Consider the following 6,031-nt stretch of genomic DNA (forward strand, 5'->3'; position numbering starts at 1 on the left):
TAAAAACCTAGGGAAGTGAAAAGCACCAAACCTGTATAGGATCATTGGATTGTATTGGAAGGAGGGAACTCAGAGACAGTCAGCTTTGCATTTTTGAGATAAGGAAATGGAAAAATCTAATGAGTTGCTCAAATTTAATTATTGCTTTTTACTTAACTGCTTGAAGAGAACATTTCAGAATATCCATTCATTTAATTCCCATAACAATCTTGATGTAGGTGCCACTGTGATCCCCATTTTACAGATGAGGAAACTGAGGCATGGAGAAGTTCAGAGGCTTCTCCTTTTCAGCAGCAAAGCCAAAATCAGCTTCCAGGCTGGCTCAGGCAGACTCTACATGTTAGGTTACCAACCACAGCAGCAGGGTCAAGACCAGACCACATGATTCCTGACTCTCAATACCATTTTTTTCTACTTTAAAATTTCCATTCCAACACAGCCAAGACAGGTTTTCCAGAGCCCAGTCACTGAGGTTTTTTGCTATCTCTGTATAAAATGCTTCCTTTGCTCCACAAATTTTAGAGTTGATTGCGTTCCTCATTTTCACAGATGGAATTTTGCCCCTCCTCAGCCACACTCACTCTGCCTCTCACTACAAGCAAACCACGCCGAGTTAAGCCACAACAAAAAAGCCTCAGTGTTGTGCATTCCTTAAACAAGCCAAAAGGGAGGGAGAGCAAAAATAGCCGCATGCAGTATCTGCTTTTATGTGTCCTGGAAATGAAGCAGTAGAAAGTAAGGGGCCCATATCTGTCCGTGTAACTCACCCACAGCACAAACACTTGGTGCCCTTTCATATCATGGTCTCCTCCCTTACAGGTGCCACAGCTGAGGAAAGGAGCAAGACCCTTTTCCATTTCGCCTTCTATACTCAAGGATGTCATTTCATCCTGCTCAACAAGAAGGTGAGAGGAATTTTTTCCATAGTGGTTTGCCAGGCTCCACAGCCAGAAACAGAAGAGAAGTTCCCACATTCTAAAAGGAACGTCAACCCCAGACTCCCATAACCCCTGTAACTCTTGCCAGGTCTTGTGAAGAGGGGGTTTAGCACCAGGCACCAGGCTTAGAACACTCAGGCTCACCCCCACTTCTAGTCTGTGCACCGCGGTTCTCAAAGTTGACTCCACATTAAAATCACCTTCAAGTTTGCAAATCTGGTGCTTGGATGCCTCCCACAGAGAGAATTATTTATTGGGCTGTGGCCCCTTCCCTAGACAATTAGCTTTTTTTAAGTTCCCCATGTGGTTCTAAGTGCAGGCAGGGTTAGAATGACCATTATACAAGAAACAAAGGAGGAGGTGAAGCCGTTGGCCTTGAATACAAAGTGAGAAGCAAGGCCGCTCTTCCAAGTGGGGGGCGGAGGGTACTCTTCTTCTCTGAAGGTTAAGAAGGTGGTTAGGAAAAACTTCAAGAGGACTCTTCTACAGAAAGGGATGGCTATTCGTAGGTAAGCTCAGCCTCTGCCTATTTGAGCAAGAAAAAAAGATGAGAATGGCATTACGGTGGAAGGAGGACACGGTTGAAGCAAAAAAGATACTGGATTTCCTCAGCGCCAAGTACACCGTGCAGATATTAGCTGTGCTCCAGCTGTCTTTCATGGAAGCTTCCAAGAAAGCTGTTTGCCAAGTGCTGGTTGAAGGCTGGATTGTGCAGCAGGAGACTGGGGCTAGACTGCTGGGTAGGGGGGGTGGGAAATAGGGGAGCTGGGAAAGCTGGGATTCGAACATCAGAGGGTGAGGTAGTGGGGATAGCACATGCTTGTGCCCCAGGAGAGGGTGCCTGTGAGATACTGCTCCACAGAGGCACCAAAGGCCCAATACAGACACATCATCAACCAAGTGGGAAAAACCTAAAATATAGTCCCTTCCCATCTCCCTCCTCCTGTTCTAGGACACTGGGGGGTCCTCTGGCCTGAAAGATGGAATCAAAAACATGTGGAGTTTGGATTAGATGTGCACTTGAAAATGGAAACATGGGCTAAGAAAGGTATAGAATCCACCCAGGATGTTGGTTGAGGTCAAAAGTCTTCCCATCAACAAAGTTGAAGGCAGAACTGAAAGAACAAAAAAGTCATATGAACTTCTCAACTGAGTCTTGACTCCTAGCTACACCTGTTGGCTTTGCAAGCACACGCCCATGTTTCCAGAGGCAGTGCATTTCTGCGCAGGTAAATGTGGACGGCCACCGACCAACACAGCAGTCGGTATTATTTAGTAACTGTAGCAACAGCGTTGCTATGCCACCACAGCCCCCTTCACGGCGAGTGAAGCAACCATGGATGTATGCCCTGATTCTGGCTCCTTTACAATGTCCATGGTGAGAGGCACAGTGCCATGGGCTAATGAGCCAGAAGGCTTAGCTGAGTGAGGGAGGAAATGCTCACCAAGCAGGGATGCTGATCTCCCGCAACCTGTATCCTCTATCTTCAGTTTTCTCATGTAAGACATCTGAAGAACATCCACCCACCACGGCTGGCACAGACCCTACTCAATCAGTGTTCACGGAATGTTGGTCTTGATACAACCCTCGTAAACTAAAACTCTACTCAAAAGCCCCCATTTGAGTGGGCCTCAGTACCCAAAGGATTTGAGTAAAAGACTGTTTCACAGAGAAGCATCCATATGGCACAGATGTGGAGGATACTCAGTGCTGTACCTCCCTCCAGATGAATGTTTGTGGTTTCCTGAGAAATTTTTAAGCACAGTTCATACTAATGACCGCCATATACCATCTATACAATCTTGTTTAGAAACAGCTTTGTTTGATGATTCTTAAGCGTTCAGATTTAAAAATGTGTAGCCCATTTAAAGAAGACAGTAAAAAAACCTGAATGGGGCCCTAAACGAGGGAATTAGTAACAAGTCCAGGTCCAAAACTACCACTTTTCTTCTTGGAAGGCAATTCAGAGCTGGAGGTGGTAGGGGAGAGAGAGAATGAATCCAAAGACTTAGGAAACATGCAGCAGGCCACAGCAAGAATAATCAAGGGTTGCAGAGCAACGGGGAGCCTTTCAGAGGAAAAAAAAAAAAAAAATCACACCTCTCCTTTAAATAGAAGTTAGGAAAGGCTAGAAAGGTACATTGAAGCCATAAAAGTCTCCAATAACTGACAACAAATACTAAAGACCTTCATTTAGGATAAAAGGAAAACTCTTAAATACTCAGAACTTGTACCAGTTACTACTTACAAAGTATGTCCTATGTTCTACACTTCAGAATATGTATTTCTCTGACTCTAACTTAGGTATTATAAGAAAACAAAAGAAGCTCATCAATATACCTATAATTTCTTCATAAATAACTATATAGAAATAGCAAAGGCAAGTGCTTCCTTCTTTCTATCTTTAGTTCCAGTTATCCTTACCTGAAGATAACCTATTCTGGTGTACCAACACTCCAAATAAATGGCTTTTAACTTAAGATGTACATCACAATCAGCTGAGAATTTCTCAACACAAACTCTTATTTGTGTCCCGATTCAAGCCATATGAATTAGAAACTTCAAGGGTGGGTAGGGCACAGAAACGTGTATCATAACATGTTAAGTCCCCAGGGACACTGATATGTACCTCCCATTCTAACTACCAGCCATCCCCATTCAACTGGTGGCAGCTACCCAAATTATAGGCACCAGCCACCAAGGAACAATTAATCCAATAGCACAACACTTCTCACTTGATAAAGCTAAAAACTTTCTACTGTTTCACTTACTTAATCTCTGGCAAATAAGCCTAGGCTATTTTAACTCACACTGGTTTAAACTAAGTGGTCTAAATGAATCCTGATACTTTTCAAAAATCATAAGTAGAATTTACTCAATAGTGATTTGTTATAAATTAATCCAACCTAGATTCTGGTCTTCAGGTCATTAGCGCTTCTTTACCAAAGGTCCACAGCATCTGCACTTTCTGGGAGATGACCAAACTGGTCTCTTCCTCTTAGGACATTTCTCCTACCATCAGGATGAGTTGATCAGTAAACAGTAATTGAGAACCTGTTATAACAGGGTACTCTGCAGGTGCTTTGAATTCAACCTGTGTTTTTCGGAAATTTAAAATGCAGTTTGAGGAGCAGAGTGAGCATAAGAGAGAATAGGCAAGAGGAACAAAACACCGACAAGAGGCTGAAGTCAAACTTCAACTTCCAGGAGGGAAGCTATTGACTGAGCTTAATGAAGAATTTGTAGAGAAGGACTGAGGTCAATCCTAGAGAAGAGCAATAAGGATGTGAGTAAAGAAAAGCTGAAGAGAGCATTCAAGCTCAATTTTCAGTTCAAGAAATACGCATTGCAGGCCTACTACACGACCAACGCTGAGGGTATCACTAACAAAGATGACATCCCCAGACCTGTCTACATCACACCAAAGCCCAGGCCTTCCCCAGTTACACTGAAAGCTGTCGGGAGAACAAGGCAGACTGCATGAAGGCAGTGGTTTTTTGAGATAAGACTTACATAATATAAAGATATTCAATAGGAAGAATTTGAGTAAAATGGCCTTCGAAAGGAAGGAAGCTGACAATCTATGGAGAAGAACAAGTAATCTAATTTGACAGAGCATAAAAAAACTAAAGCATCTTATCAAATGTCTAAAAAACTTTGAATCACATCTTAGAGAATTCAGAATGTCAGTTTGATACATTCCTATTTAACTGAATAGTCAATGTGGAGTCATGAAAATTTATGCTCTGTAGAATTACATAATCAAAGTTGTGATTTAGAAGGAAAATTCTGGAGGTAGCCTGTAGGCTAATTCGGAGCAAGGAGAGGAGGGCCAGGAAAATTAGAGGCTCATGTAGGAGCCCAGGTGAAAAACAGTGAGGCATAACCCAGGCAGAGCCTCCCCTGTACCCTCCACTCTCAAGATTCTTCTGGGTAAAAAGACATCATGAGACCCCCTCCTAGCTTAATTAAGAAAAAGGATACTCTTTTTCAACAAAGGAATAAGGATTAAACCGAAGGAGGGTAAATGATTACTACTTGGACAATATCCAGTAAAAATTATCTCAATGCATTTGTTAGATTATATTGCATATATTAATGTATTGAATGATAGAGCTCATAAGCAAATGCCCCACATGTTCATATCACACCATACTTGCTCCCATGTTCCTCCAAGGAGGGATACAAGCATCGAACATATAGGATAACTGATTTTCCTGCCTTCAATTCTGGGTCTCAAACATACACAATCCTTTGACTCAAAATGTTGTACTTATCCAACGGAACCTCAAAATTTGCATTAATGGTAATATAAAACAAAGGCACTGGGATATGGGACACATAACCCATGTTAGCTTGTAATTTGGGAGTACCTGGCAGAGCCAGCCATCATCTCAACATCAGGTAAGGCTGCCCTTACCACTAAAGAAGAAAGGTTTGATGGACTACAAGAATCATCATGTTTACAGTTACTAAACCATGTTCCATCTTTCAAGAGGTTTTGATAATTTTAGATCCTTTCAAGAGGTTTTGATAATTTTAGATCCTTTTATATTCTGAACAACTCCCTGTGATTCCCATGATGTAGAAAAGAAAAACAAGGCAAGGAAACTTCATCATCTCACAACTAGCTAAACTGGATCCCAGGCTTTCATTTCTAGTTCACTTCTTCTTCTGTTAGACTCTAATGGCTCTTCATTCAGGGCTTACTGTGATCATCCACTCTCCTCTTTGGGCCAAATCCACGTCTTCACCTGCATATCCCTGCCTTTGGTAACATGCCTAATGTCTCCTAAGATCAGAAAGGATCTTCAAGCCTATTAAAAAAAATGTTCAGGGGCACCTGGGTGGCTCAGTGGGTTAAAGCCTCTGCCTTAGGCTCGGGTCATGGTCCCAGGATCCTGGGATCGAGCCCCGCATCAGGCTCTCTGCTCGGCAGGGAGCCTGCTTCCTGCTCTCTCTCTGCCTGCCTCTCTGCCTCCTTGTGATTTCTGTCTGTCAAATAAATAAATAAATCTTTAAAAAAAAATTTTTCAGAGGGTTTGATGGATCTCAAATTGCTCTTGTAAAATAACATCTTGATAGGAGTTAA

This window comes from Lutra lutra, chromosome 11, assembly GCF_902655055.1.
Source record: "Lutra lutra chromosome 11, mLutLut1.2, whole genome shotgun sequence".
Classification (NCBI taxonomy): domain Eukaryota; kingdom Metazoa; phylum Chordata; class Mammalia; order Carnivora; family Mustelidae; genus Lutra; species Lutra lutra.